Here is a 12,978-nt window from a genome sequence, read left to right as displayed (position 1 = left end):
AGGGTAGAAAATTTATCATAAGTATCAATAGAAATGAACAAATCATACCTTAGATTGATGAGAGTTTACAAAGAAATGGAACACAAAGCACTAACAAACACAATTATGCCAAATTGCAAGCAACAAACCCCAAACCAAAGGGATATCCAAAAATCCCAAATTTAGGAAAGAGAAAATCACAATGAAAGTGTTAGAGTAGGGATTAAGAGTAATAAGCAACTAGGTGAAGTCAAAATGGTGAAAATTCAGTTGTAAAATAATGAAGGAAAATGGTTATGATGCTTGAACAAAAACCAAGTGAAAATGAAATGTAAAGAAGAGAGAGAAGGTAGGTGCATTTAAGGAGCAACAGCAGGGGGGTGCGCGGCCGCGCCATAGTCGCGCGCGCCCGCGCCCTTCAGGGTATGCGATCTTCCGAATCCCTTCTCGTGAGCACATTGGTTAATACAAGGGAAATGATCATGATTAAGGTTGAGGCAAGAAGTTTTTAAACCCCAATAATGTGGGTCCAATACTAGATTTTTCATGAACCCACCATTTGAACCCACCAAACTTTAATTTTTTAAGCATACTTCTAATTTATAAACTTGAGCACTCTCTCTTCAAAATAGGCACCAAAATTGTTTTAAATCCAATCAAAACCACCTAAAAACACAATTAAGAAAAGAAATCAAATAAGAATAGAAACAATAAAAAGAAAAAAAATCAAGGAAAATAGAGAAAATGGTTAGAAACTCGGGTTGCCTCCCGAAAAGCGCTTGTTTAATGTCATTAGCTTGACTTTCTCCACCCTTCTAGGTGGATCAAAAAGAGTCATATCATGAACAACCCCCACAAAAACTCCATCATAGCAGCGCTTGAGCCTATGACCATTGACTTTGAAAGTTCTTGAAAAATCCAAAGGAGATATTTCAACCGCACCATTAGGAAAAACCTCTTGAACAACAAAAGGCCCACTCCAACGAGACATTAGCTTCCCGGAAAATAATCTCATCCTAGAATTGTAAAGGAGGACCTTGTCGCTAACATTGAACTCCTTCTTCTCAATAAGTTTATCATTCACTTCCTTAGTGCGAGTATTTTACATGCTTGCACAACCATAAACATTCCAATCGAAGTTCTTCCAACTCATGGAGATCAAGCCAACATTGCTCACCTGCACTTGCCAAATCGAAATTGATTTTCTTGATAGCCCAATGAGTACGATGCTCAAATTCGACCAGAATATGACAAGACTTCCCATAAACCAAGCGGTAAAGAGTAGTGCCAATAGGAGTTTTTAAAGTCATTTTATATGTCCACAATGCATCATCTAGCTTATCCAACCAATCCTACCTATTTCTTGAGACCGTCTTCTCAAGAATCAATTTTATTTGACGGTTAGACACTTTGACTTGCCCACTAGTTTGAGGGTGATAGGGGAGACCGAAACATTGATTAACTCCATGTTTCTTCAACATCTTGCGGAAGGCGCTATGCACAAAATGAGATCCATTATCACTAATAACCGCCATTGGATGCCAAACCGTGAGAAAAGTATCTTCTTGAACATCTTCATTGCTACCTTATGGTCATTTGTAGGTGAGGCAATAGCTTCCACCCATTTTGACACATAATCGACGGCAACAAGGATATATTGGTTCCCATATGAAGTAGGAAAAAGACCCATGAAGCCTATTCCCCACACATCAAAAATTTCAAACTCTAGAATGGGTTGTTTGGGCATTTCGTTTCTCTTTAAAATGTTTCCGGTCCTTTGGCATCGGTCACAACTCTTGACAAACTCCCAAACGTTCTTGAAGAGATTTGGCCACCATAATCTGCATTGGAGCACATTCGAAGCCGTTTTTGAGACACCCATGTGACCCCCACTCGGATCTGAATGGCACATCTTCAATACACTAGGCAACTCCTCATTTAGAACACATCTCCTCAACAACCCATCAACACCCCTTTTATACAAAATTGGTTCATCCCAAACATAATGCCTAGCCTCCCTTTTGAGCTTTTTTCTTCGATTCTTGGAAAATGAAGGAGGAAATTCCCCACAAGCAAGATAGTTCACCAAATCGGCAAACCATGGGAGTTCCTTCACATCTATAGCATACAAAGAATAATCTAAAATTCTATATTCAATGGGAGACCCATCATCTAGAACTTGAAAATCCTCAAGCCTAGTTAGATTATCCGCTACTACATTCTCTGCTCCTTTCTTATCTCTAATCTCAAGGTTAAAAGTTTAAGGCTCTAACACCCAACGAATTAGTCTTGGCTTTGATTCCTTCTTCCCAAAAAGATATTTTAGGGTCGCATGATCGGTGAACACAATTGTTTTGGACCCTAACAAATAGCAACGAAATTTTTCAAAGGAATGAACAATAGCCAAGAACACCTTCTCCGTTTTAGTGTTATTCTGTTAAGCTCCATTTAGAGTCTTGGACATATAATAAATCACATGAAGTTTCTTATCAACTCTTTGACCTAAAACTCCTCCAATAGCCATATCACTTGCATCCCACATCAACTCAAATGGCAAATCCCACCTTGAAGCTTGAAAAATTGGAGTGGAGATTAGAGCTTTCTTTAACTTATTGATTGCCTCCAAACACTTGCAATCGAATACAAAGTTGGCATCCTTTTGAAGAAGATCATTGAGGGGCTTTGCAATGAGTGAAAAATCTTTAATGAATCTTCTATAGAACCCGGTATGGCCTAAAAATGATCTCACACCTTTCACATTAACCGGAGGTGGCAAATTTTCAATAACCTCAATCTTCGCCTTTTCAACCTCAATTCCCTTGTGGGAAATTTTGTGCCCAAGGACTATTCCTTATTCAACCATGAAATGGCATTTTTCCCAATTTAACACCAAGTTAACTTTCTAACATCTTGCCAAACACTTTTCAATATTTTCGAGGCATGCTTCAAAGGAAACTCTACCTACAAAAATATCATCCATAAACACCTCCATCTCCTCCTCTAACATATCTCCAAAGATACTATTGGAAAGTGGCAGGAGCATTGCAAAGGCTGAAAGGCATTCTTCTATAGGCAAAGGTACCATAGGGATAAGTACAAGTAGTTTTCTCTTGGTCATCGGGATAAATAGGAATTTTGAAAAATCCCGAGTAACCATCAAGGAAATAATAGTACTTGTGCCTCGTTAGTCTTTCAAGCATTTGTTTAATGAAAGGAATGGGGAAGTGATATTTCTTGGTGGATGTGTTTAGACGTCTATAGTCTATACACATCCGCCAACCAGTGATCGTCCTTGTTGGAATAAGCTCACCTTTTTCATTCTTGACGACGGTCATGCCTCCCTTCTTCGGAACGACATGAACGGGTGAGACCCATCTAGAGCTTGAGATTGGGAATATGATTCCCGAATCTAAAATCTTGGTAATCTCTTTCTTCACTACCTCCCCCATTTGGGGATGTAATTCTCGTTGTCATTCAATAGAAGGAAGGGCACCCTCCTCGAGGGTTATGTGGTGCGTACATAAAGCGGGGCTTATACCTTTAAGGTCATCAATGGTATAACCCAAAGCACCTTGTGCTTTCTCAAAACACCGCATAACGCTTGAGCTTGGCTTTCACTCGAAGATGCGCTAACAATCACGTGATAAGTAGAATTTGGGCCTAGGAATTCATACCTTAGTTGAGATGGTAAAGGTTCGAGCTCAGGAACACCTTTTTGGGAAGCCTCTTGGCTTGAGATTTTCATGAAAACTTTCTCATCACTTTCTTCAACACACCCTTCTAACAAGTTCTCATACAAAGCCATGTCCTTGCTAGGAGCACCTATCTTTTCCTTGTTCAACAAAACACACTCAAGAGAATCATTATTTATGAGCAAGTGCTCAAGCATTGAATGTACAATATTATCTAAATTACAACTCTCATGTAATTCTCAAGAGATGAAGAAGGATATTTCATACTTTCATTAAAATCAAATTTAACTCCCTCATCTCCAATTTTATGTGAAATTGTAGCACTTTTGACATCAATCAAAGCACCCGAAGTAGCAAGAAATGGTCTACCAAGAATAATAGGAATTGTAGAATCCTCATCTATGTCAAGGACCACAAAATCTACTGGAATGATGAACTTTCCTACCCTAAAGGGAAAATCCTCTACCTTATCCCTTGAGATCCAAATTGATCTATCGGCTAATTGCAAAGGTAATGTTGGTAGGTAAAAGTTCTCTCTTCTCTAGTCTTTGATATACCGAGTATGGCATAATGCTAACACTAGCTCCTAAATCACACAAGGAATTATCAATTTGCATTTATAAATAGCACAAGGGATAGAAAAGTTTCCGGGATCCTTCAACTTGAGTGGGATTTTGTTCATTATGATCGCACTACAATTCTCGATCAAGTTAACCGTTTCCGCCACATCACATGTTCTTTTTCCACTCAAAATATCCTTAAGGAACTTTGCATAATTTGGCATTTGTTCTATCACATCAGTAAAAGGAAGAGTAAGATGAATATGTCTAAGCATCTCTATAAATTTCCCAAATTGCTCGTCTAACTTGTGCCTATTAAACTTTAGGGGGTAAGGGAGCTTAAGCTTGTAAACTTCTCTTTCTCTCTCTTTCACCTTCTCAACTTGTTCCTTATTGACTTCCTCGACTAGAGTATTCTTATCTCCCTCATTCTCAATTTGGCCATTGCTAGGATTACCTTTAGCATCACTCTTCTTAGAGATTTCACTCTTAAGGAACCTACCACTTCTAGTTACAATAGCATTCATAGGGCTCTTAAGATCTAAACTTGGTGAAGTCAAAGAATAAAGATTTGTAAATTTCTTAAACTCACTAGCCTATTGAGAAATTTGGGTCTCCAACCCCTTATAGCATGTTAACATATCATTGCATTTCTCATTGCTCAGGGTCATGTAGGTGTCCAACAATTTGGCTTGCTTCACTATGACACCTTCCATGAAACTCCTAGAGGAAAATGATTGATCATAAAAATTATCATTATGCTCTTGGGTATTCGGAATAAATCCAATTGGGGCAACTCTTTGAACATTCGATTTAAAATTTCCCCTACTTTGATTGGTCCAATTACCTCTACATTGATTTTGGCCACTATTGTGATTATGGTTACCATAATCTTGGTTATAGTCCCCAAATCCTTGCCCATGACTTTAAACATTATAACTATGGTTGTTATACCTACCAAAATTCCCTTGGATTCCATGGTTTTTTTTAACCGCCATTTTAGTTATAATTATCATAGTTCATTTGGTTGTGATAATTACTACTTCCAACATTCCTTTGAGCATCAAATCTAGGTCCAACATTGTTATTAGCAACTAAGTTTACATGTTCATTATCACTCCCATCATATTCATAACAAGGAACATTAGGGCAAATAGAAGCATCATGGTCATTCATTCCACACAAATCACAAAACCAACATTCTCTAATCATGCAACAAGTAGAGGGAAGAGAGTTAGAGGAAGAAGAAGTACCTCTCCCCTTAATTTGGGAGGGAAGAATTGTTGCTTTTAAGGTCGCGCTCTCGAGCTTATACTTGATAGAAACTACCTCCTTTCTTAAATCCAAAATTTGAGTCGACAATTTGTTGATAGAATTGGGTTGTTCCATTAAGCATTCCATTGTACTACTCTTGTTTATCTACTCCGTCTCACCATCTTGCCTTTCCATGTAGCTTCTAACTACATCCTCAATGATACCTGCAACCTTTTCCTCAGTATTATTCATGATTGGGCCTCCCGATCCGGCATCTAGACTTGCCCTCCCTTGAGGACTCAAACCGCCATACAAAATTTGAATGATTAGGTAAGTGGGGATCCAATGGTGAGGACACTCACGTTGATAATCTTTGTACTCACATTGATAATCTTTGTATCTCTCCCATGCTTCTTAAAGGCTTTCACTAGATTTTTGCTTGAAACCTTGAATCAAATCTCTTGCCTCTGCCATTTTCTTTTGAGGGAAGAAACAGGAAAGGAATTCCTTGGTGACTTCATCCCAAGTTCTCAAAAAATTAGGCTTCACTTCCTAATCTAGCCACTATTGAGCTCTTCCAATTAGAGAAAAAGGAAATAGCTTAAGCCTTATGAATTCTTAAGCTACCCCGTTCACCTTAATTGTGTTGCAATATGTCTCGAATTCCTTAAGATGATTTAGGGGGCTCTCATTCACTCCTCCACTATATTGTCGTCTTTAAATCAAAGTTATCATTGCCGGTTTGATTTCAAAGTCACTATTCGGAATCAATAATGAGCAATCTCGCTCTCATACTTATATGCACCCGGAGTACCCAATTCCTTCAATGTAAACCTTGGGGTATCTCCCATGTTAACTTGCACACACAAACTCAAAGGAAAATGTTAATAACATGACACGGCTACAAATGTAGCCGAATGAGAAAAATCTTTTTATATTTTCAAATTTTAGTGAAATAGACTCAACAAAAATAGCAAACACCTACGTCATTCCCCGGCAACGGCACCATTTTTGATCTAGAGCAAAGACTAGGTCGTTGAAAAGTAATCTACCCTCTGTCAAAACAAAATTTGTAATCTCTCAACACACCTCTATACCAAGCATAGAGTAAGTCGAGGGTCGAACCACTAGGAATGGGAGGTGAATGATAATGCCAAAGCTAAACTATTTCGAAGCAATGAAATGAGGTGTGTCTATTCTACCAATCAAACAATCGAAATGAAATCAAATTTATCAATCACTAGGGTATGGATCCACATAAACTCGTAATTAATTCAATTAATTGGGGTTGGATATGACTAAGTCTAAGTGTTTCAAGGGAAAATCAATTAAGCAATCAAGATAGTATGGTAGGCTAATCTCCTAGAGGTTAAACTAGCTTAGCGCCAACTACGAGAGACTCTAGCTAGGAAACTTGCAAACCTACTCAATCGACAAATGTAAGCCACAAATCAATTTTCAATATCAATGTGAACCTACAATGCAATCTAGTGTGAGAAACTAGGTTGATCACTCCTAAATTAAATACACACATGCACATAATCAATCACAAATTTAATCACAATATCAACTCCATCAATTTCCCCCAATTAGCATAAATCCATTACTCATATATGCTTCACCATTTCCCTAGCAAGAAAACTACTCACTATTCATGGAAATCAATATCAAAACTAAACTAAACGTCAAATTCATCATCATCATATTAATCAAAAATAAACCAATTCAAAAATCAATCAACTTGAGCAATTAACAAAGAAAATTGAGATCAAAACTAAGATTGCATTAAAGTAAAGAAATCCTTACGAATTTTATTCAATTAAATGGAGAAAACACTTGGAGTCTTCAATCTTCAATCATCAATCATGAACTTCTCTCTCTACAAACTAGAGGTTTTCTCTCTAAAAATCTAACCTAATTCTATTCTAATTTCTGAAAAATTAAAATCCCCCTAAAAATAAAAAGAAAACCTATATATAGTAAAACTAACTAGGAGAAATTAGTTAGATCGTCCCCAAATAAACCCATACTGGCGCGGCCAACTATAAGAGAGAGCGTGGCCGCGCAAATCAGGGTAAAGAACAGACACCCATACAAGCGCGTCCGCGCCTGGGAACAGGGAAGCCTTCTTCCCTATCATGACGACGCTCCTCGTGTGTTCCACTTAATGCTTTTGATAAACACGGGACCTTGCAATTTCTAAACTCCATTTTTGTGGGTTTAACACTAGAAATTATGCCCCCACGGCTTGAATTCACAGCTCAAGGACTTTAAGAACTTTCACTTCTCCATTCTTGAGCTTCAAATGGAGAACATTAGACATCCTAATCAACGTCAAACTTAGGGAGAGGCCTCGGGAAACTTGGATAACGACCTTAACCTGAAAAATAAAGGAAAACAAGCAAATTAAAGAGAAAATAACAAAATAAACCAAGAAATGCATAAAGAAAGAAATCCAACTAAGAAAATGCAAACTAAAATAAATAAAGAGTAAAATCAAGGAAAAGCAATGTAAAAGAGCTATAGAATAACATGAAACTCACCCTAAAAAGAACCAAATGAGTGTCATAAATGACACTCATCAAGTCTCTTGGCATGAAGTCGATCGAAAGCAATATCATAGTTAATCCCAATAGGGGTGAATTCCTTTCTTAATTGATTTCTAAGTCCTTGATTATACGTGGGTAAGACTTTATTGAGGTGAAAGGTACCAACATCGTTACTAAAAAAGGTGTTTTCCGAAGAAGAAGGATCGTCGTTCCTCTTTCCTTTCCAGCCTCTGTTGTTATTGCTACTAATAATGGCCTTCTTGTTGCTCGAAGGAACTTAAAGGACATTTGAATCAATGAGTTCTTGAACGCGATCCTTGAGGGCGAAACAATCTTCAATGGTGTTACCATGGCCTCTATGATATTGGCAATAAGATTTTGGGTCCCAATTGGAAGACCTTCTCTCAGGTACTAGATCTAGAATTGGACCAATAGAGTGAATGAGATCTTGGCCCTTGAGGTAGTCAAAAGCTTCATTATAAGTCATTCTTATTGGTGTGTTTTCATTAATTGTCTGTTTTGCCCTTGGCTTAGGAGCATTGAGTTTTTCATTAAATCCTTGACAGGAGAAAGAGGAAAAATAGTGATCCTCCTTTTTGTTCTTTCGGTCTTGACAATGAGAACCTTGTTCGATAACCATTATCCGGTTTTCTAGTCCTTCTATTGCACCCAAAATCATGACAACAATATTGCGTAGTTCATGAACGTCCTCTCCCAGACCTAACGAGTTTTCCCGGTATTACTTAAGAAAACTTGTTCTTCACTAGCCATTATTTTGACCCTTTTTCTTCTATTAAAGAGTGATACTTTAATAAAAAGTGTTGTCTTGGTTAAGCACTCTTCTCTCTTCAATCAAGCGCTACAGAAAGAGAAGTTAGGGGTAAGTTTTTTATTTTTTATTTTTGACTCAAGCTCTATTCAACATGCAATAGATGGGAAGAAAAACATGGAAGGAAAAGAAGAATGATATAGGTGAAAGAGAAACATGGGAGAATAAGAAATAGAATAGGCCCCCAACTCGAATGACGGAAATAACGACTCATGCATGAACCTAAGACATGGTTATGATGACATATGTAAAAAGTGTGTGCTAAGACTAGTGAATGTAGGTGACATGTTTGACACGTGTCATGACCATGGGACTAGACTATGTGACTAGACTTAATTAAGTACTAACCATGACTATTGTCATTAATAAACTTGTTAAACTGATTAAGCAAAATGTTTAGTTAGAGCCGTCGTGAGGACTCGAGCAAAAATATGGATTGTCGCCGGAGCAACAGGATTGTCGCCAAACGCTAAGGACCAGCGCCAGACGATAACATTGTTGCCTGGCACTAATCACTAGCACGTGGTGCTACAGTCCAAACCTCTGCGCCATTGCTTGAACATTAGGCTGGGACTGTTTCTAGTATTTTTACTTCAAAAGGACAAGCATAAAGACATACTAATTCAAGTTCGATCAATTTATTTAGACTTTATTCATTCATATTAATTAACTAATTAATTAAGAAAATTCTTTAATCCTTGGTTAGGTTATTTAGACTCATTCACAAGTTAAACAAACGGTTAGTGGAAACACATATAAGTTCACCATATGGGTTAGTAAAAGAAGGTTTATGGTTATGACTCCAAATGCACCGCGCGAAAGCCTTACCTTTGGAAGGGTTGGCTTGAGTTTATGGGACCTCGCAAGTTAAACTCGCTTCCACGGTTTGGTAAATTTAACAAACTCGAATGTATCCTTTGTTGCAAAGTGCGTTCAATTGGATAGATGGAGCGTGAATTCCAAGAGGGTTATATCCATATGTAGAACATATATGGGTTTCTTTAAAAAGGGAATAACTCAATCAGGAAGTAAAACAAAGCAAACAGTATTAGAAACTAGTCAAAACAAGAAGGTATATTTCTTTCTCGGTATTGGAAAAATTCGGCACGAGACAACATTGCTTGTCGCCAGACAATGGCACTGTCTCCAGACGAAAATTATTGTTGCCAGGTGACAGAGCCATCTCTTGGAGATGGCACTTTTTATCAGCGCTAATTCCTACATGCCTCGGCAGCTTTCTGTTCTTGAATTTTCCAGGTTTTTGCAGCGTTATTTCGATTTTAGTTGTGAAATATATTTCCCTGATTTCCTACGTGTAAAAATCCTATGTTTTTCAAGCATTACGGATGGTCTTTCCAATGTATAACTTTTTATGCATATGCCAATTATATTAATCAAAATTATGCACATGAAATACTTAGAACTTTTCGAGTCTCATCCACTTATTTTAAATTATTGCCAAAATAAATTTTAGGAATAAAGAGTGAAATTCTCCTAGTGGAGTCGCCAAAAAACTGTAGGGGATATTTCAAGCATTCCACACTTGAGCCCCACTTTGATCATACACTTAAGTGTGGTGGCTTCCAAAGGTAAGGAAGCTAGAGTAAAAGAGTCGCCAACAAGTTTTAGGAACTTGTAAACCGTTCACAGGGTGAAGGTTACACCCCTTAACGATCCATGAGATCGCTAACTCCATAGTGGTCTGGAACCATGAATTGATATTTGGGGATGAAGGTACAAATTCAACCTAAAAGATATTGAACTTGCCCTAATGATAGGCCTCTACTTTATTCTTCTCGTATTCATGTGCGCTTTCTGACTAACATGAAATCAATAGATTAACCATAAACTTGTTTATCTATGTTGGTTGAATATTAATTCACAAACAAATCTATTATTGGCGATCACTTGAATTTTAATCATATTATCCTAAATAAGATTATCAATTATCTTATTAAGCATGATTACAAGTACAAATTCCCTTTAGACATGCATAAAAGGCGTGATCAAGCAATAAAAATATATATCAAGCAACATAATAACAATCATCATCATCATAATATTATTCTCAATAAAGCATAATAATATTAATAGCAAGATCCTAGGCATGATACTAACAAGATTAATAACAATCCCTAGCATGTCACTAAAAAATAAATATAAAATCTTTAGCCTTAACATGATGCTAACATGATAAAAGAAATAATAGGAAGCATCATACATGATATTAGAAATCGTAGCTATTACCCTAAACATGATACTAGGAATTATAAAGATATCCTAACATGATACTAGGAATCAAAATAATCAAAGCATTCTTTCTATATCAAAAGAATTATTAAATTATTTACTTGGATGCCTTGTATCTCTTTCTAATAACATAATACACGCTTTAGTAATTTCAAGGAAAATAATATATCAAACAATTAATTTAAATAATTAAAATAGGGATTTGGGACCAAACCCTCAGAAATTATCAATCTTTCAAGTCTAGGGTGAAGACAACTACGAACCTCGCTAGGTATGTCTAGAACTAATATATATGGAATTTTGTATGGGGGAAAGTTTAGAAAAGAATAGAGAGAGAGAGAAAGCTTCTACCTTTTAGAGAGATAGAATAGTGAGATGATGGTTGTGAATGATGATTGTGAATGAATGAAAATGGGGAGATACGACCCCAATTTATAGAAAAAAATAGTTCGGAAACAAATCGAGTCCTATTCAGAATAAAATACCTCATGTTACCAACATCAGGAGTCAGCGCCAGGCAACAGTTGTCAACGCTAGGCAACAGCTATTAGCGCCAGGCGACAGATTTGTCGTCTTGCGCTAAGTCAAAATCAAACGCGCTTTGTACGCAAAATCTTATTCTTAATACGATTAAGCAGCTAATTTTGCGTTGATCAGATTAGAAACATGTTTGTGACAAATCACCTATTATATTCAAAGTAAAAAACTTTAAAATATAATGGTTAATCCTAATCACATTAAAATTCAAAAGAACCTTCTAGATTATTGTAGAAGATTTAAATAAATCCTAATAACTTTAGGAATAATAATTATTAGGCCCTCCTCTATCATTGGGTCACATATAAAATTCATTTTGGGCCAAATTTACTCATTATTCATCGAAATTAGGCTTATAATATTTTGTTGGAAAGCTCTTTTTGAGTCCAATCCAACTTCACTATTACTGGACCTTTATCATGGACCAAACTAAATTAGACTGGCTATTTTTATAAAAAGAGTGTAAGAAGAAATATTTAAAAAAATAAGAAAGAAAGATATTTTAATAAAAACATCCACATCACTAGACTTTTCACACTTTCACTTCATTCGATATTCAAATGACGTGAAAGGTATTCATCACTAGGATCGGTTTTGGGGAGACACATTTGGGTGTCTACACATACCTTCCATATTTAATTACACACAATCACCTTAATATCAAAACCTTCCTTAACTCTTTTATTCACTTCTCCAAGTAATTTCATAAACCCTACTTGCCATAATTCTTCACAAATTCTCTTGTCATAATTCTTTCATAAGCTATCCTATAAATACCCCATCATACCTCTCATATTCTTCACACCAAAAATCAATTCTCTTCTTCTCTCTTCTTCTTCTTTTTTCCCTAAACCTTTTCATACTTTTCTTACAAATCAGCCGGTATACCTTTGAAGCCACTTTTGGAGCACTTTTGGACAGTTTTTTTGAAGTATTTACATTTCATGGAAGATTATTTCCCTCAAAAAATCCTTGAGGTTAGGCTCAAGAATCACTCACTTCGAAGTTATATTGGAGGAGATATGGCCTCTACAAATTCTGCGTATTCTTTCCAACAAAAATTCAATTCTCTTTAAACCTATTGCTTTATTTTCTTCATGGTTAGTTTTCTAAAATACAATCCTATCTCAATGCTATAATTTTACATTAAAGTATTAAAAGAGTTTTATAGTACATGCACATTAGAGTTGAGTTTATGTTGTGATAACCTTATGGTTATTTTATTTGCAAGGTGTATTTGTGATTAAACTTTGAAAGTGTGAAATCTATATTGATATTCGGAATCAAGGTTCTTGAGTCACTTTTGGTGTGTTTTTCTAATCAAGGAT

This window comes from Chenopodium quinoa, unplaced genomic scaffold (genome assembly GCF_001683475.1).
Source record: "Chenopodium quinoa cultivar QQ74 unplaced genomic scaffold, ASM168347v1, whole genome shotgun sequence".
NCBI classification, from domain to species: Eukaryota; Viridiplantae; Streptophyta; class Magnoliopsida; order Caryophyllales; family Amaranthaceae; genus Chenopodium; species Chenopodium quinoa.
This window is presented reverse-complemented; position numbering follows the sequence as displayed.